The sequence below is a fragment of the Eptesicus fuscus genome, chromosome 8 (assembly GCF_027574615.1).
Source record: "Eptesicus fuscus isolate TK198812 chromosome 8, DD_ASM_mEF_20220401, whole genome shotgun sequence".
NCBI classification, from domain to species: Eukaryota; Metazoa; Chordata; class Mammalia; order Chiroptera; family Vespertilionidae; genus Eptesicus; species Eptesicus fuscus.
In genome coordinates, this window is record NC_072480.1 from 11,252,077 (window position 1) to 11,272,622 (window position 20,546).

The 20,546-nt window shown below is 42.3% G+C and overlaps 1 long non-coding RNA gene across 2 annotated transcripts; it reads left to right on the forward strand.

The window, feature by feature from the left end:
* The first annotated feature begins 12,597 nt into the window (after positions 1-12,597).
* Positions 12,598-18,462, forward strand: LOC129149935 (uncharacterized). Of its 2 annotated transcripts, none has more exons than XR_008556716.1 (3): positions 12,598-13,094; positions 17,154-17,566; positions 18,288-18,462. It is a non-coding gene; the product is annotated as an uncharacterized LOC129149935 (long non-coding RNA). The 2 variants fall into 2 exon arrangements; XR_008556717.1 differs by lacking the exon at positions 12,598-13,094 and adding an exon at positions 13,404-13,425.
* Positions 18,463-20,546: the final 2,084 nt, after the last annotated feature.

The window sequence follows — 20,546 nt, forward strand, 5'->3', positions numbered from 1 at the left end:
CGTCCCTCAGCCAAGCCTGCACCCTCTCCAATCTGGAACCCCTCGGGGGATGTCCGACTGCCAGTTTAGACCCTAAAACAGCAGTTGGACATCCCTCTCACAATCCGGGACCGCTGGCTCCTAACTGCTTACCTGCTTGCCTGCCTGATTGTCCCTAACCATTCTGCCTGCTGGCCTGCTCGCCCGTAATTGCCCCCCTGCCAGCCTGCTTGCCCCCAACCCCCTAACCACCTCTGCCTCAGCCCCGCCACCATGGATTTGTCCGGAAGGACATCTGGAAGGTCTCCTGGTCTAATTAGCATATTATCCTTTTATTAGTATAGATAGAGCCCTGGTGCATGGGTGGGGCCAGCTGGTTTGCCCTGAAGGGGGTCCCAGATCAGGGTGGGGGTCCCCTTGGGGGGCGGGGCCAGCTTGGGTGAGGGGCCTGGGGCAGTTTGCAGGCTGGTCACGCCCCCATTGGTGTGAGGGTCCATGCTGGGGGGCATGGCCAGCCTGGGTTAGGGGTTGAGGGCCATTTGGGGGTGGTTTGCAGGCCAGCCAAGCCCCCTACTTTATCTGGAAGGACATCTGGAAGGTCTCCCGAAGGTCTTCCGGTCTAAATAGCATATTACTGATTTATTAGTATAGATGTAACACAATTTTTTTTAATCCACTGATCTGCTGATGGGCACTTAGGCTGTTTCCAAATCTTAGCTATTGTAAATTGTGCTGCTGTGAACATAGGGGTGTATATGTCCTTTCTGATTGCTGTTTTTGATTTCTTAGGATAGATTCCTAGAAGTGGGATCACTAGATCAAATGGAAATTCCATTTTTAATTTTTTGAGGAAACTCCATACTGTTCTCCACAGTGGTTGCACCAGTTTGCATTACCACCATCAGTGCACGAGGGTTCCTTTTTCTCACATCCTCACCAGCACTTGTCGTTTGTTGATTTGTTGATGATAGCCATTCTGACAGGTGTGAGATGGTACCTCATTGTCATTTTGATTTGCATCTCCTGGTTGACTAGTGACTTTGAGCATATTTTCATATGTCTCTTGGCCTTCTGTATGTCCTCTTTTGAAAAATGTCTAATTAGGTCCTTTTCCCATTTTTTGATTGGATTGTTTATCTTCCTTTTGTTAAGTTGTATTAGTTCCCAATACATTTTGGAGATTAAACCCTTATTGGAGATAACTTCGGCAAATACGTTCTCCCATGCAGTGGGCTTTCTTATTTTGTGGATGGTTTTCTTTGCTGTGCAGAAGCTTTTTATTTTGATGTAGTCCCATTTGTTTATTTTCTCCTTAGTTTCCATTGCCTTAGGAGCTGTATCGGTGAAGATATTGCTTCGGGATATGTCTGAGATTTTGCTGCCTGTGGCTTCTTCTAAGATTTTTATGGTTTCCCGTCTTATGTTTAAGTCATTTTCCTATTTTGAGTTTATTTTTGTGTATGGTGTAAGTTGGCGGTCTAGTTTCATTTTTTGCATGTATCTGTCCACTTTTCCAAACACCATCTGTTGAAGAAACTATCTTGACTCCATTGGATGCCCTTTCTTCCTTTGTCAAATATTAATTGAGCATAATGGCTTGTGTCGATTTCTGGGTTCTCTGTTCTGTTCCATTGGTCTATATGTCTGTTCTTGTGCCAGTACCAGGCAGTTTTGAGAACAGTGGCTTTGTAGTGTAGCTTGATATCTAGTTTGTGATCACTCCAACTTTGTTCTTTCTCGGGATTGCTGAGGCTATTCAGGCTCTTTTTTTATTCCATATGAATTTTTTGAGTGTTTTCTATGTCTGTGAAATATGCCATTGGTATCTTAATGAGGTTTGTATCAAATCAATAAATTGCTTTGGATAGTATGGACATTTTAATGATGTTGATTCTACCAATCCATGAACATAGTATATTCTTCCATTTGTTTATGTCTTCCTCTATCTCCTTTTTCAATGTTTGTAGTTTTCTGAGTACAGGTCTTTTACCTCCTTAGTTAAGTTTATTCCTAGGTATCTTAATTTTTTTTGTTGCAATGGTAAATGGGATTGCTTTTTTAGTTTTTTTTCTCTGTGAGTTCATTATCTTATGTAATAAAGAGCTAATGTGTTAATTAGATCGAACAGTGGAACGACCTTTTGGACAACCTTCTGGATGAAGCCGGGGCTGCAAGGGCCGGCTGAGGTAGCCAGGGCTGTGAGGGCTGACTGAGGCAGCTGGACCTGGGAGGGCCGAGCCCCTTGCATGAAGTTCATGCATTGGGCATCTTGTTGGTGTATAAGAAGCCATAGTTTTCTAGGTGTTAATTTTGTGTCCTGCTACATTGCAGAACTAATTTATTAAGTCTAGTATTTTTTTGATGGAGTCTTTGGGGTTTTCTATGTACAATATCATGTCATCTGCAAATAATGACAGTTTTAATTCTTCTTTTCCAATTTGGATGCCTTTTATTTTTTCTTCTTGCCTCATCGCTATGGCTAGCACTTCCAGCACTATGTCGAACAGGAATCGTGGAAGTGGGCATCCCTGTCTTGTTCCTGTTCTTAGGGGAAATGGTTTAGTTTTTGCCCATTGAGTATGATGTTGGCTGTAGGTTTGTCTTATAAGGCTTTTATTATGTTGAGGTATGATCCCTCTATTCCCACTTTGCTGAGAGTTTTTATTAAGAATGGGTATTGGATTTTATTGAATGCTTTTTCTGCATCTATTGATATGATCATGTGATTTTTTTTTCAATTTGCTTATTGGATGTATCACATTTATTGGTAATGTGATAAATCCCACTTGATCATGGTGTATGATCTTTATAATGTAATGCTGGATTCAATTTACTTTAATTTTGTTGAGGATTTTAGCAGCTATGTTCATCATGGATATTGGCCTGTAATTCTCTTTCTTTTTAGTGTCTTTTTATGGTTTTGTAATTAGGATAATACTGGCCTCATAAAAAGAGTTTGATAGTGTTCCTTCCTCTTAGAGTTTCTGAAATAGTTTCAGGAGTATAGGTGTTAGTTCTTTAAATGTTTGGTAAAACTCCCCTGTGAAGCCATCAGTTCCAGGGCTCTTGTTTGCTGGAAGTTTTTTGATTAGTGCTTCTTTTTCATCAGTTGTTATTGGCTTATTCAGGTTTTCTTGTTCTTCCTAATTCAGTTTTGGAAGATTGTTATTTTTCTAAGAATTTGTCTATTTCATCCACATTGTCCAGTTTGTTGGCATATAGATATTCATAGTATTTTCTTACAAGCCTTTGTATTTTTGTGGTGTCCATGGTTACTTCATTTTAATTTCTGATTTCATTTATTTGTGTCCTCTCTCTTTGTTTCTTGATGAGTTTGGCTAATGGTTTATCAATTCTGTTTATCATTTCAAAGAACCAGATCTTGGTTTCATTTATTTTTTTATGCTGTTTTTTTAGTCTCTATGTTATTTATTTCTGCTCTAATCTTCATTATTTCATTCCTTCTACTTACTCTGGGCTTTGCTTATTGTTCTCTTTCTAGTTCTTTAAGTTGTGGGGTTAAAGAGTTTATTGCTGATTTTTCTTTTTGTTGTTGTTTTTGAGGCATGCCTGTAGTGCTATGATCTTCCTTCTCAGGACTGCTTTTGTCATGTCCCAGCGATTTAGGGTTGTTGTATGTTCATTTTCATTTGTTTCCAGGAAGTTTTTGATTTCTTTCCTTTTTTAAAAATATATTTTATTGATTTTTTACAGAGAGGAAGGAAGAGGGATAAAGAGCCAGAAACATCGATGAGAGAGAAACATCGATCAGCTACCTCCTACACACTCCCTACTGGATATGTGCCTGCAACCAAGGTACATGCCCTTGACTGGAATCGAACCAGGGACCCTTGAGTCGACAGGCCAACGCTCTAGCCACTGAGCCAAACCGGTTAGGGCTTGATTTCTTTCTTGATCTCATTGGTAACCCATTCATTGTTTAATAATATGCTATTTAGCTTCTATGTGTTTGAATGTTTTTGGATGTTTTACTGTAGTTGATTTCTAAATTTATTTCACTATGATCTGAGAATATGTTTGATATGATTTCAATATTCTTGAACTTGTAGAGATTTGTTTTGTGATCTGACATGTGGTCTATCTTTGTGAATAGTCCATGTGCACTTGAGAAGAACGTACATTCTGCTGTGTTGGGGTGAAATGTTCTATAAATGTCAATTAAATCCATCTGATCTAGTGTGTCCTTTAGAGTCTCTCTTTCCTTGTTAAGTTTTTGTCTGAAAGATCTATCCAGTGAATTTAAAGGGATGTTAAAGTCCACTACTATGACTGTATTGTTGTTGATCTCTCCATTAAAGTCCTGGAGAAGTTTTTTGTATATATTTAGGTGCTCCTATATTGGGTGCATATGTGTTCACCAGGGTTATATCATGTTGTTGGATTAATCCCTTTAGTATTATGTAGTGACCTTTGTTGTCTCTTGTGATGGCCTTCATTTTAAAGTTTAATTTGTTGGATATGAGTATTGCTACTCCAGCTTTTTTTCTTTTCCATTTGCCTGGAAAATTTTTTTCCATCCCTTCACTCTCATCCTGTGTGTGTCTTTTGTTTAGAGGTGGGTCTCTAGTAGACAGCATATGGTGGGGTCATGTTTTTGTATCCATTCAGTTACAATACGCCTTTTGATTGGATCACTTAACCCATTTAAATTTAGGGTTATTATTGATAGGTACTTATTTATTGCCATTTTAATTCTGTATGGCTACTTTTCTCTCTCTGTTTCTTCCTCTCATTACAGCAATCCCGTTAGCATTTCTTGTAATGCTGGATTTGTGGTAATGTACTCTTTTAGCCTTTTTTTCCATCTGGGAAGCTCTTTATTTGAGTGTCTATTTTGAATGATAGCCTTGCTGGATATAGTAATGAACATTTTAAAGATGTTAATTCTACCAATCCATGAACATGGTATGTTCTTCCACTTGTTTTTATCTTCTTTTATTTATTTTTCAATGTTCTATAGTTTCCCATGTACAGGTCTTTTGCCAACTTGGTTAAGTTTGTTCCTAAGTATCTTAATTTTTTGTTGTTGTTGCCATGGTAAATATGAATGTTTGTTTAGTTTCTTTTTCTGAGAGTTCATCTTTGTTATATAAAAATGCCATCAATTTCTGAGCCTTAATTTTGTTTCCTGCTACATTGCCAAAGTCCTTTATTAAATCTAGTAGTTTTTGTGAATTCTTTAGGGTTTTCTATGTACAATATCATGTCATCTGTGAATGACAGTTTTACAACCTCCTTTCCAATTTGGATGCTTTGTATGTTTTATTCTTCTCTGATTGCTGTGGCTAGGATTTCCAGTACTATGTTGAATCAAAGTGGTGAAAGTGGATAACCCTATCTTGGTCCTGTTTTTAGGGAAAATGTTTTAGTTTTTGTCTACTCAGTATCATGTTGCCTGTTGGTTTGTCATATATGGCCTCTATTATGTTGAAGTTATAATCCCTCTATTGCTTCTTTGCTGTGAGTTTTTATCAAAAATGGGTGTTGGATTTTGCATCTACTGATATAATCATATGCCTTTTGTGTTTCAATTTGTTTATGTGATGTATCACTTTATTTTATTTTATTTGTTAATGCTCACCTGAAGGTATTTTTCCATTGATTTTTAGAGAGAGTGGAAGGGAGGGGCAAGGAAAGATAGAGGAAAATGTTGTGAGAGAAACACATCAATTGGTTGCCTCCCGCACATGCCCTGAACAGGGCCAGGGATCAAGCTTGCAGGGAAGGTACATGCCCTTGACTGGAATCAAACCTGGGACCCTTCAGTCTGCAGGCCAACACTCTATCCACAGAGCCAAATAGGCTAGGTCAATGTATCACATTTATTGATTTGAAAATATTGTATCAGGCTCACATCACTGGAATAAATCTCACTTGGTCATTGTATATGATCTTTTTTAATATATTGCTGGATCTGATTTGTTAATATTTTTTGAGGATTTTAGCATCTATGTTCATCAGGGATATTGGTCTGTAATTCTCTGTCTTTGTAGTGTCTTTATCTGGTTTTGGAATTAGGATATTGCTGGCCTCATAAAAAGAGCTTGGAAGTATTAGTTTTTCTTGGAGTTTTTGGAATAGTTTGAGGGGGATAGGTATTAGTTCTTTGATTATTTGGTAAAACTCCCCTGTAAAGCCATCCAGACCAGGGCTTTCCTTTGCTTGGAGATTTTTATTACTGCTTCACATTCATCAGTTGTTATTGCCATATTCAGGTTTTCTGCTTCTTCCTGATTCAATTTTGGAAGGTTGTATTTTTCTAGAAATTTGTCCATTTCCTCCAGGTTGTCCAACTTGTTGGCATATAGTTGTTCATAGTACTTGCTTACAATACTTTGTATTTGTATGGTATCAGTTATTTCACCTCTTTCATTTCTGATTTTTATTTATTTGGGTCCTTTCTCCTTGTCTCTTGATGAGTCAGGCTAAATGTTCATCAATCTTATTTACCTTTTCAATTGATCTTTTGTATTGTTTTTGTATTGGTTTCATTGATCTTTTGTATTGTGTTTTGTTTTGTTTTTTTCAGTCTCCATTACATTTATTTCTGCTCTGAACTTTATTATTTCATTTGTTCTACTTACTCTAGGCTTTTCTTGTTATTCCCCTTCTAGATCTTTAAGTTGTAGTATTAAATAGTTTATTAGAAATTTTTCTTGTTTCTTGAGATAGATCTATGAACTTCCCTCTCAGGACTGCTTTTGCCATATCCCATAAATTTTGTGTTGTTGAGTGTTCATTGTCATTTGTTTCCAGGAAGTTTTTTATTTCTTTCTTGATCACATTGATAACCCATTCATTGTTAAATAACATGCTATTTAGCCTCCATGTGTTTTAATGTTTTGGGTTGTTTTCACTCTACTGGATATCTAGTTTCATGCCATTATGATCTGAGAAGATCTTGATATGATTTCAATCTTTTTGAATTTTTAGAGACTTGTTTGTGCCCTACCATGGTAGACCAAGTGCAGATAGACCACACCAAGACATGTCTTAATTACAATGACAAACATTCAAGACAAAGAGAGAATCTTAAAGGCTACAAGAGAAAGACAGAAAGCTATCTACAAAGGATTTCCCATTAGATTATCAAATGATTTCTCAACAGAAACACATCAGGCCAGAAAGGAAGAGAAGGAAATTTACAAAATGATGCAAAGTAAGGGACTAAATCCAAGAATACTCTATCCAGCAAGGCTATCATTCAAAATTGAAGGGAAAATAAGGAGCTTCACAGAAAAAAAAAAGGTTAAGGGAGTTTGTCACTATCAAGCCATCAATACAAGTAATGCTAAAGGGACTTGTGTAAAAAGAAGAAATAAGAAAGGAAGAAGGAACACAGGCACAAAAAATAAAAATGGCTACAAACAAGTACCTATCAATAATAACTTGAAATGTAAAGAGACTAAATGCTCCAATACAAAGACATTGAGTGGCTGAATGGATAAAAAACATGACCCCTATATATGCTGTCTAAAAGTGACCCACCTCAGAACAAGGGACTCAGACAGACCAAAAGTTAAGGAATGGAAAAATATCTTTCAGGCAAATGGAAATGGAAAAAAAACACGTGGGGTAGCAATGCTTATATCTGACAAAATAGACCTCAAAGTGAAGGCCATAACAAGAGATAAGGAAGGCCACTTCATAATACTAAAGGGATCAATACAACCAGAGGATATAACCCTGGTAAACATATATGCTACAACTGCAGGTGCACCCAAATACATAAACAAAAACAAAACAAACAAAAAAAAAAACTCTTGGAAGATATCAAGGAAGAAATCGACAATACAATCATAATAGGGGACTTTATTACCCCACTGACATCACTGGATAAATCCTCTAGAGAAAAAAATCAGCAAAGAAACACCAATTCTAGCCCTAACTGGTTTGACTCAGTGGATAGAGCATCTGCCTGCGAACTGAAGGGTCCAAGGTTTGATTCCGGTCAAGGACATGTAACTTGATTGTGGGCACATCACTAGTAGGGGTTGTGCAGGGGGCGGCTGATTGATGTTTCTCTCTCATCGATGTTTCTAACTCTATCCCTCTCCCTTCCTCTCTGTAAAAAATCAATAAAATATATTTTTTAAAAAAGAATGTGTTTCTTAAAAAAAAAAAGAAACACCAATCATAAATGACTCACTAGATCATATGGACTTAATTGACATCTTCAGAACATTCCAACCCAAAGCTACAGAATTTACATCCTTCTCAAGTACACAGGGGTCATTTAGAAAGATAGACCACATATTGGGTCACAGGCAAAGTCTCTCCAAATTCAAGGAGATTGAAATCTTATCAAGCATCTTCTCAGACCACAATGGCATAATATTAGAAATAAACTATAATAAAAACAATAAAAAATTCAAACACTTGGAAGCTGAATAGCATGCTATTAAACAATGATTGGGTTACTAAAAGGATCAAAGAAGAAATTAAAAACATCCTGGAAATGAATGATTATAGAACACACAATCCAAAATCTATGGGACACAGTGAAAGCAGTCTTGAGAGGGAAACTTATTACTCTACAGGCCTACCTCAAAAAACAAGAAAAAATGGTAATAAATCATCTAACTCTAAAACTTAAAAAATTAGAAAAAGAGCAACAAGAAAATCCCAGAGTGAGCAGAAGGAAGGAGATAATAAAGATCAGAGCAGAAATAAATGAAATATATATATATATATATATATATATATATATATATATACACACTGATATACTGAGTGGCCAGATTATTATGATCTCTGAATGCATAATAATCTGGCCACTCCATATGTATATATTAGAGGCCCAGTGCATGAATTCATGCATGGCTGGGGTCCGGCCAGCCTGGCCAGGGGAAGGGGACATGGGCAGTTGGCCAGTCTGCCTGCTGGTTGAACTACTGGTTGAGGGGACAATTTGCATATTAGCCTTTTAGATATAGGATATAATGTATATATGAGATCAATGAAACCAAAAGCTGGTTCTTTGAAAGGATAAACAAGATTGATGAACCTCTAGCCAGGCTCACCAAGAAGCAAAGAGAGAGGTCCCAAATAAACAAAATCAGAAATGAAAGAGACACAATAACTGTGGGAGCCCCTTTCACGTCCTGCGTGGTTCAGGGTTCCGGTTCAGGGTTAGGGTTCTGGAGAAGGCCACACACAAATGAAAGAGACTAGAGAAATATTAATTTGGGAAATGGGGGGGGGGCAGGCGGGATCCCACCTCTAGTGGGAGGACTACCACCTTGCTTTGGCCTTGTTATCCCTTTTATTGAGACTATGGGATACACCCATAGCCCTTAGGCAGGTAATTCCAGTAATAGGCAGATTATCTTATCAGTAAGGATTTACATGATTATTTGGTGGGAAAGTTGCCTCAGTTACCATTGTCTCAATTAGATAGGGAGTGGTTGGCTCTGACCTTTCAGAGCTTCAAGGTTGACAAGCCTTCCACATCTTTCTACTAGTGAGATAATGATCGGTTTCTGGCATCTCCCCCGTTTCTTTCCTTTAAAAAATCTTGCATCTGCAGACCAGAAATAAACATATATATAATAGACAAATATGCAAATTGACCGCACCTTCGCTACGCCCAAGCCACGCCCACCAAACAAGCCACGCCCATCAACCACGCCCACCAGGAAACCGTTGCAGGGACGTTGGGGTGTGGCAGAGCCCAAGGCTGGGAAAGCCTTGGGCGGAGGCTTTCCCGGCCTTGGGCACCAGCAGGGAGCCTGCACGGATCGCAGGCAATGACTAGGGGGTCGGCTCCTATGATCCATAGCAGGGACGAGGGGTGCGGCCGAGCCCAAGGCCACCGCCCAGGGCTTGGCCCCGACCCTGAAAGAAGGCAGAAGGCAGTGGCCACAGCCAAGGCCTGGGTCCCCGGTGCCGGCAGAAAACTGATGCAGGCAGCCAGGTGAATGAAGGTCTATTGCACGAATCTTTGTGCAAACGGGCTACTAGTAAACATATAAGAACAAAAAATGATTGAGTCCCAATTTCAATGTCCAACAGTTCTGAGTCCAGTTTCAATGCCAAACAGTTCCTTATGTGTACATGTCAGCAATGATATTTCAGTTCTGGATGGTGGACAAATGGTGGTAATGCAGGTCCGACCCTCTCTGGTTTGGTCCTGGGGAACCTGCAGGGATGCACAGCTGCTGTCTGCTAGCATGGCAAGGCGTCATCAGCATCTTCCATCTCTGGACTGTTTCTCCTCTTGTCTTTGTGGTTGGAACAGACCTGTCAATTCCTCTCTGTTGCAGGAATCCACATGGTCTTGGAGTTTTTTTCTGAAAATATACAAACATATTCTCGACCCAAAATTAATAAAAGAATTTTTTCTATAAATTTGACTTGGGTTCCTTTTTATTTTTTACCCAAATGATTTTCCTTTGGCTTATTTTGACACCATTTGTGTTTTTCATAGGTGTCTTGCTGTTAGCATTACAAATGAAAATCAATTTTCAAAGTAAAAAATTTTTTCTAGATGTAATTTACTTACAGGATATTTTTTCTTACATAACATTACTACACTAACCTCCTTTTTTTGATTTAATTATTAGGAGGCTTTTGAAAAATTTTATAATGCAGTCTTGATAACTTTAAATTTTAATTTTTTGCACAAAAATATGACTGCTTTAGGTTCATTGCATGTTAAACAATTTTACCATAAGATGAACTACCAATAAAAATTTTAGTTAATACTTTAAAAACAACTTTTTGTCCAGTACAATTAAACCTTCCCAAATATTTACTTATTTCAATTAGTGAATTAAATTAATCTGAAAACTTGATTACTATTTTACTGTCAAATTTAATACTCTAATAACAATCTTAGTTTGTCCTGTAAATATTAGTGGAAAGGATTGTTTGCATTCTTGAGTAGGCCCTGAGCATTCCTAATGCTAGGCTGGATTTAGATATAGGGCAGCTGCTGTCGGTCAAGTCTCTGTCTGTTGCATAAGCCCCAATCTGAGCTGGGCCAAGCCTCTGTCTGTTACCCGGGTCCCAATCTGAGCTGGGCGTGGGAAGTGAAGCAGCCATGGGGCAGGAGACCTCCCTGAGAAGGGTTCAGGCTCCTGCAAGGTTAGGGGGGTGAGGGTCTATGCCCCACCTCTGTTGACCCCCAAGTTCTCTCCTGATGGCCCCTCTGTGACTGTGCCTGTCTTAGGTTGTTGCTTCCTTGAGGAATCTTACCCATCTCTGGCTAACCAGCCATCCTCCGGGGCCAAACAGGGTAATGTGAGGTTCTTTTCTGTCTCCTTGGTAGTCTATGCCCCCGTGGCCTCCATGCCAAGCACCTGCCTCAGAATCCCACCTTGGCCACCGGTGGGGCCCCAGCACTGATCACAGATCTTGGGGAACCCAGGTTTCTTCTCCAGGGAGGGCCCAGCTCACACCATTGGGTGAGAGACAGATCTATGGTACCAGCCATCACGAGGCTTCAACCTCAGCATGAACAGAAAGTTCAGGCAACAGCTGTGGGTAACTGGATTGTGAGAAGAGGGATCCTCTTGGCAAAAAAGGGCAAGAGGGGCCAATATAGAATGCTCAAGTGCCTTCCCAAGGGGCCTTCCACACAGTGGAAGGGATTAAATCCTTTCATGTCCTCTTTATATTATTGCCAATCATTCAAAGAATTAGTTTTGTAAGTTTGTTTGGAATAATTGTACAATATGCTGTTATAAAATATCAAAAATTATAATGACATTGTAGAATAATATCATGTAAGGATATTCTTTGCTCTAAGCCCATGGTCGGCAAACTGTGGCTCGTGAGCCACATGCGGCTCTTTGGCCCCTTGAGTGTGGCTCTTCCACAAAATACCACAGCCTAGGCGAGTCTATTTTGAAGAAGTGGAGTTAAAAGTTTAATTTTTAAAAATTTGGCTCTCAATAGAAATTTCAATCATTGTACTGTTGATATTTGGCTCTGTTGACTAATGAGTTTGCCAACCACTGCTCTAAGCCATGATAATTTAATTTCAAACTGGCTGTCAATTTCTTTTTATATATACAAGATCTAGTTACATTTTAATCCTTTCCCAGAAGCAAGTAGTGATAATCCCCTACTTCCTTGGTATCCATGCAAGCCAGAAACCTCTCTTTAATTTTACATACAAAGGAGCAGTGATTTGATTTTATGTCATACAAAAGGAAAACTGGGTGGCAACACCTGTGTAATTATACTTTCTTGCCCCACCCATGTTCCTCCTGGATGAACCAAGGTGTTTGGAATTATTGATGACTACATTAGGCGGGGATCAGCCCACATAAGGGTTCTTACCCATAAAGGGTCAGGAACATAAGTCAAAAATACTTCCCCATTTTCCCCATTTACCCCAGGTAATATTACCGTACAGCTGATTACTGCTAGCATGGCAAGAAAGACGTTTTCATGCGTTCTGTACAGTCTTCTTTACCATGCCTCAGTTGGTCCCCGGGCTGTTTGTTGTCTGGCTGATCCTCCTTCTGCTCCTCATCTTAATTTTTATTTGATAAGGCTTTCCATGCAATTTCAAGTATCCTTTAAGAAGAGAGAATAAATTTCTTGTATTACTCCAGGCCCTTGGAGCTTTCCAAGTGAATAGTTGTAAAATCATAAAAGCCAGCATTTCAGTAAGGGCCTGAGGTCAGTTGAAGACAAGGTCAGTTGAAGACAATTAGAACAAATCAGCCAAGAATGTTGAGATAGAAACCTATAATCTAAATCTATAGCTGGGGGGAACTGATACCAAGAGCTTGTGCATAGATAAAGAAAAATGTTTATATGTCAACAGACTTAATTGTCTTAACTATTCCAGGAAGCAGAAAACCCGCTGTGGAAAGTTACCGGGTTGTAAAATGGAAAGACCCTGCCCCCTAAAATGTATTTAACCTGTGCTCAAACCCTGCTTCGGGGCCCACAACCTCTGCTCTGTGTTCAGAGTATGTTGTGGGACCGGGCATGCCTGTACCAATAAACCCTTTGCTTTTTGCATGAGAAGCCTCTTTTGGTGCTTTGTGAGTGCGGCCAGCGTTCCGGGCGTTACATTTGGAGGTCCCACCGAGATTGCTGCAGCCGCCTTCAGGCTCCAACAGACGCTTCTTGGGGTAAGTAATGGCGCCTCTCGGATAGCGATCGCTTGTCCTTGTCTTCTGTTTGCTGTTTAGTTTGAGGGTTAAGGCTGGCAAATCTGTTTGGTCTGGTGGCTGTCGGGGCGGGGCGTAAGTCTCCCCCGACTGCGACGACAGACGTGTCCTCGGGTTGCAAGCCACATCCCCGGGGGACGCCCTGGTGGAATCTGGGGAGGCCCAGGGACGCCTGGAATCCTCCCATCTGGGGAGGCCCAGGGGCGCCTGGAATCCTCCAATCTGGGGAGGCCCAGGGGCACCTGGAATCCTCCCATCTGTTAGAGTACTCTGAAATTCTGTTGCCAGCCAGGTCAATTGGTGCTGTGAGACCTTTTGGATTTTTGTCTGAGCGTGTTGTGTTTGTCCTTGTCTTCTGTTCAATGTTTACTGTCATTTGTATGGTTCTTGTCATGGGTCAGTCCACCTCCACTCCTCTGTCCCTGACCTTGGATCATTGGTCAGAAAGCCTTTCTGGCTCCTCAGTTCTCTCCCAGGACCCTGCCGACGATGTCGCAGACCGTGATGTTGCCTGTGAAACCAGCTACCCCTTCCCCGCCGCCCTCGGCCCCTCCCGTCTTCTCGGCACAACCTGATCTGATCCTTTTAGACTCTCCTCTGCCCTATCCTAGGTTAACAGGTCTCGTGGAGCCCTTAATGTTCTCCCGTCAACCCATTTGGGATGGCTGTCAGCAACTCCTGGGAACCCTCTTCACCACTGAGGAGAGAAACTAGGCTCCTAGATGCGCGGAAAAATGTTCCCGGGCGGGACGGACGACCAACGCAATTGCAAGACCGCATTGACGACATCTTCCCCCTGCGCCGCCCAGACTGGGACCCTAATACCCCGGAAGGTAGGGAGCATCTGTCCTCCTACCGCCAGGCTCTTGTGGCAGGTCTCCGGGCAGCCTCCAGGCGGCCCACCAATTTGGCTAAGGTAAGGGAAGGCGTTCAGGGGCTCCCCCGAATCGCCCACAGTCTTTTTAGAGAGGTTAATGGAGGCCTATCGGAGGTTTACGCCCTTTGATCCGCAATCAGAGGAACAGAAGGCCTCGGTGGCCATGGCCTTTATTGGCCAATCAGCTGCGGATATAAGGCGTAAACTACAGTGCCTTGATGGGCTCCAGGATTTGACTCTCAGAGACCTAGTTAAGGAGGCAGACAAGGTTTTTCACAAAAGGGAGACAGAGGAGAGACAAGGCATTGACTAAAATCCTGGCCACAGTAGTTAGTAACACAAGAGAAAGGAAGTAGAAAGGGAGGGGACCTGGGTCCACGATGGCGGTCAAATTTGGACTCGGACCAGTGCGCATATTGCAAGGAGAAGGGCCATTGGAAAAGAGACTGTCCCAAAAGGTCCAGGACATGACGGCATGGCTTGAGGAATACCCAGATGCTTGGGCCGAGAAAGCCGGGCTAGGGCTGGCAGAAAATCAACCCCCAGTGGTGGTTACCTTGAAGACCTCTGCAGTCCCAATTCGAGTCAGGCAGTACCCCATGAGCAGGGAGGCTCGAGAAGGAATCAGACCACATATTCAGAAGCTAATCCAGGAGGGGGTTTTGAGGCCCTGCCAGTCGGCTTGGAATACGCCGCTTCTCCCTGTCAAAAAGCCAGGAACAGGGGACTACCGACCAGTACAAGACCTAAGGGAAATTAACAGTAGGGTACAGGACATACATCCCACTGTACCTAACCCCTACAACCTTCTAAGCACCCTCCAACCTGACAGAATCTGGTATACTGTATTAGACTTGAAGGATGCTTTCTTCTGTCTGCGGCTCTGTGAAAGCAGCCAACCATTGTTTGCCTTTGAGTGGACTGATCCAGAGGCCGGGATAGCGGGGCAAATGACCTGGACAAGGCTACCCCAGGGCTTTAAGAATTCACCCACCATTTTCGATGAGGCCCTCCACCAGGACCTGGGTCCCTTCAGAACCCGACACCCGGAGGTGACTCTGCTCCAGTATGTAGACGACCTACTGTTGGCTGCACCGTCTCAGGAGGAATGTGAGTATGGGACCCGTTCCCTATTGCAAGAGCTTGCTCAGCTGGGGTACCGGGCGTCAGCTAAGAAGGCCCAGATATGTAGGCGGGAAGTAACTTTCCTAGGATATACTCTCCGGGAAGGAAAGCGGTGGTTGACGGAGGCCCGGAAAAAGACTGTTGTGCAGATTCCCGTACCTGCCTCCAGGAAACAACTCCGAGAGTTCCTGGGGACGGCCGGGTTCTGTAGACTATGGATCCCGGGGTTTGCATCATTAGCCGCCCCACTTTATCCACTTCTAAAAGGGGATGCGGAATTTTCCTGGGGGCCAAAACAGCAGCAGGCCTTTGACATCAAGGGGGCCCTATTGTCAGCCCCAGCACTGGCACTCCCCGATGTTGAGCCGAGAATTCCTAACTCAGACCTTGGGACCCTGGAGGAGGCCAGTGGCATATCTGTCCAAATGTCTGGACTCAGTAGCAGGAGGATGGCCCCGCTGTTTGAAAGCTACAGCTGCCGCTGCTCTGTTGGCCAAAGACGCTGACAAATTGACTTTGGGACAAAAATTGACCATCATAGCCCCGCATACTCTGGAAAGCGTCATCAGGCAGCCCCCAGACCGATGGCTCTCAAATGCACGCATCACCCATTATCAAAGCATTTTATTAGATAAGGATCGGGTAACCTTCAGGCCCCCGTCTACCTTAAACCCTGCCACCCTGCTCCCGGACGAAGCTGCGAATCCGGTCTTGCACTCCTGCCAGAACATCTTGGCAGAGGAAGCAGGAATTCGCCGCCACCTGAAGGACCTTCCATTACCTAACTCAGAAGTAACCTGGTTCACGGACGGTAGCAGCTTCCTGCGAGATGGTAAGAGACATGCGGGGGCGGCGGTAGTCAGCAGAACTAAGACCATATGGTCAGCTGGGCTGCCAGAAGGGGCCTCAGCCCAGAAAGCGGAGCTAATTGCTCTCACAAGAGCCTTAGAATTGGCTAAAGGAAAAAGGCCACCATCTACACTGACAGCCGCTATGCGTTTGCTACTGCTCATGTACATGGGGCCATATACCAGCAAAGAGGACTACTAACCTCAGCCGGAAAGGACATTAAGCATAAGGCTGAAATCCTTAGGCTACTGGCGGCAGTTCTGCTGCCCACCGAATTGGCTATAGTCCATTGCCCCGGTCATCAGAAAGGATCAGACCCCATAGCCGCAGGGAACCGGCGGGCACATGAGGAAGCAAAGGCAGCAGCCCTTCGAGGGGCAGAAGTTCTAGCACTAGTAACTGAGACCCAAGAGGAGAATCTGACACCCACAACTGTTACAGCATGTTCATCAGCTCACTCATCTAGGTGCCAGAGAAATGCAGGAACTGCTGAGGGAGCAACCCTTTTCCTTAACGGCTACAGAAAACAAGAGGCTGACGGAACAAGTGGCTAAAAATTGTCAAGCCTGCCAGGTTGTGAATGCACATCCATCCCAAACCTCAGAGGGAAAGAGACTAAGGGGGAATAGGCCTGGCCAATTCTGGGAAGTGGACTTTACTGAAATCAGGCCAGCCAAGTATGGGTTAAGATTTCTCTTAGTTTTTGTAGATACTTTCTCAGGATGGGTAGAGGCCTACCCCACCCGGTGGGAAGCAGCCCAAGTGGTAGGAAAGAAGATTATGGAAGAACTTTTCCCTCGGTTTGGACTTCCCCAGGTAATTGGGTCAGACAATGGACCTGCTTTCCTGGCCCAGGTAAGTCAGGGAGTGGCCAGGGTGTTGGGGATTAATTGGAAATTACATTGTGCCTATCTTCCCCAAAGTTCAGGGCAGGTAGAGAGAATGAATAGAACCATTAAGGAGACCTTAAATAAATTGACCTTAGAGACTGGCGTTCAGGATTGGACCTTGCTCCTGCCTTATGCTCTGTTTTGGGCTCGAAACATGCCCTCGTCCCCTATGTACAATCTCACCCCTTTTGAAATTCTGTATGGAACCCCACCTCCGGTCTCAAGAATATCACCCATTCTAGGTAAAGGCTCATTACCCTATACCCCTCTGCTTGCCAGGTTAAAGGCTCTGGAAGGGATCCAGTAATTTGTCTGAATGGAAGCCGTTGGCCTCCGCTTATCAACCAGGAGACCTTAAGGTGCCCCACTCATTCCGAGTCGGAGACTCGGTACTCGTAAGAAGACACCAGACTCACAGCCTAGAGCCCCGGTGGGAAGGACCCTACGTGGTGCTGCCGACCACCCCGACAGCAGTAAAAGTAGATGACATCACGTCTTGGATCCATGCCTCCCATCTCAAGCCTGCGCCGCAGCAGCCGGGACCAGAATGAACGGTAGAAAAGACTGACAGTATTAGACACTTGGGATCTGGGAGCAGTAGAAGACCCCACCAAACTCCCCCTGCTCATACGAGATGATGGGCACCATCCCAGCGGTGCCCATACCTCAGGGTGCAGTGATTCCCGCCAGGGGTGTGTTCTCGGTAACATTGAATTTTATGTATGCCCCGAGGAAGGGAGGGAATGAGGAAAAATAAGGACCTGTGGGGGGGCCTGAATCTCTATATTGTGCTGCTTGGGGGTGTGAAACAACAGGGGCAGCCTAGTGAATACGAGGTTCCCCAAGGGACTGGATACAGGTATTGAGGAATATCACGGGAAGAGCCAGCACTGATTGTGAAATATGATCCCCTTGTGGGACAGGCATTCTATGTAACGGGTTAAACATTTCCCTCACTGAGAATGGGAAAAAATCAGAGAATCTACAGACATGGGGTCTTAGATTCTATACTCCGGGCTATGATTATAGATTATGGTTTACAATAAGACTGAGACAGGAAGCTGTCCCCGTACCTGTGGGCCCAAACCTTGCCCTTCGCCCACCAGCATCACTTTAATCAGGCAGCAATACTCAGCATTACATGAATCTGAAGGTCTCTAGGATTAGAGACCGCCCACAGAAAAAGGGGGGAATGAATAGTTGTAAAATCATAAAAGCCAGCATTTCAGTAAGGGCCTGAGGTCAGTTGAAGACAAGGTCAGTTGAAGACAATTAGAACAAATCAGCCAAGAATGTTGAGATAGAAACCTATAATCTAAATCTATAGCTGGGGGGAACTGATACCAAGAGCTTGTGCATAGATAAAGAAAAATGTTTATATGTCAACAGACTTAATTGTCTTAACTATTCCAGGAAGCAGAAAACCCGCTGTGGAAAGTTACCGGGTTGTAAAATGGAAAGACCCTGCCCCCTAAAATGTATTTAACCTGTGCTCAAACCCTGCTTCGGGGCCCACAACCTCTGCTCTGTGTTCAGAGTATGTTGTGGGACCGGGCATGCCTGTACCAATAAACCCTTTGCTTTTTGCATGAGAAGCCTCTTTTGGTGCTTTGTGAGTGCGGCCAGCGTTCCGGGCGTTACACAAGAATCATCTCTGTTAAAGCCTTGAAATTTTAACATGGAAAAAACCATCAAATAAATATCTATATATGATTTAAATATTATAATACTTTTTATAATTATCTTAAGATATCAATTAGATTTTAAACTAGTTTTTGCATAGAAAAATTTTGGTTGGGATCACAGAATTAGTCCTCTTTTTTAATTAGACCAATAAGCAACTTATTTTGAATTCCTAATTATTAGAGTAAACACAACATTTTATTTTCTCAAAAATAAGTTCTTATACTTTAGACATTTAATTACCACAACTATATAATTTCTCCCAATTTAATTTGCACTTTGAATTTTTAAAGCTGGCAAGTCAAATATATTTAGCATTTCCTAGATTAATAACACTTTACATTTTTAAGAAAAATGCAAGACATAATCAATTAATAGATTCAATTCTGTCCTCTAGGTTTTTTATGAGACAAATTTAAACTTTACTTTTTATTTGCCAGTAGCTCTGGAAAACCAGGTTTGGTTTATTCGAATGTAAATTACCACATTTTTCAAAGATGGTTCCTGGCAGGAAACTAGATTAACTGTCTGCTGGGGTAAGGGCATCTACCCCTTCCTCCATTAACAAAGGTCATAGCCAGTTACCTGGGCTATTTGGATCTTTATAATTAATACATTATTTATCTATATTTCAACAATTTTTTTGAGATTCAAATTCAATTCCAATTATTTTAAGGCATTTACTTTGGATAAATTCTATAACAGAGACAAATTTACTTATTTTTTTGAAGGCCTTAAAAGTTAACTTTTTTACAAGGTTCATTAGCATTTAAAAACTACTCTTTATTATGGAAATGCAAATCCTGTTGCTGGAATTGGCTTGAATTTCTTTTGAGAAGACTTTTTCACTGTTTTCTTAGGAAAAAGAACCAGTTCTGGGTTTCTCATTTTCTATAGCTTTTGCAGAGAGATTCCAGCTGAAGACAATCTAAATGTCCGAAATCAGACCATGCACGCATTCTGTCTTACAGCTAGGTTCTCTCCCCACCAGCACAGAAATTCCAGACACATTTCTAAAATTTTAAGACTTTTTCATGGCGAGAAAGGAAACTTTAAATTAGCATACTGGGAGAGTGGGTGTCCATATTGGATCACTGCATGTCTCCCTTCCCCTACATGCTGCTTACTTTGGGGGAAGCATCAACAACAGATCTGGCCGAATTTCTTTTCATGCTTAAAAGACAGACAGATCTTAAATTTTTTCTTTCTTTTTCGCTTTCCAAAGGAATAAGTAACACCCAATTTGGCCAAAATTTGCATTTCCCTGCGAGTTCTTTTATAATTTTTAAACAATACCTTAAGCAATCTCATTGCAGGAGAGCAAATAGCCTTGCCCTTTCCTGTCACCTTTGAATTTCTCTGTACCAGAGGTGGTTTCAGCAGTGGAGTTTCATTTCTTATTACAGATTTTAAATTCCACATACAAACTAAGATTTTAATTTGAACAAGAAACCACATTCTTTAAGTATGCAAACCAAAAGTCTATAATAAAGTTTACTTTGTATTTATAACCTAATTCTTCCCCATTAGCCTGGCTGAAAAAGATGTTCCCACCCTACTTACAGATCGAAACTCTGCAGTCAGTCCGTGGGCTTTGTGTGCGGTGAACCTCCCTCACCTTTTTTCGATGAATTTTCCACACCTTTTCTCGGTGTAATTTTTCCTTCCTTCGCTCTTAGGCAAAAAATGTCTTCTCCTCCAGATGTCCCGTGGTCAGGTGCCAGATGTGGGAGCCCCTTTCACATCCTGTGTGGTTCAGGGTTCGGGTTCCGGAGAAGGCTGCACACAAATGAAAAGAGACTAGAGCCCTGGCTGGTTTGGTTCAATGGATAGAGCGTCGGGCTGTGAACTGAAGGGTCCCAGGTTCAATTCCAGTCAAGGGCACATGCCTGGTTTGCAGGCTAGATCCCCAGTTGGGGGTGTGTGGGAGGCAGCCAATCAAAGATTCTCTCTCATCATTGATGTTTCTATCTCTCCCTCCCTCTCCAT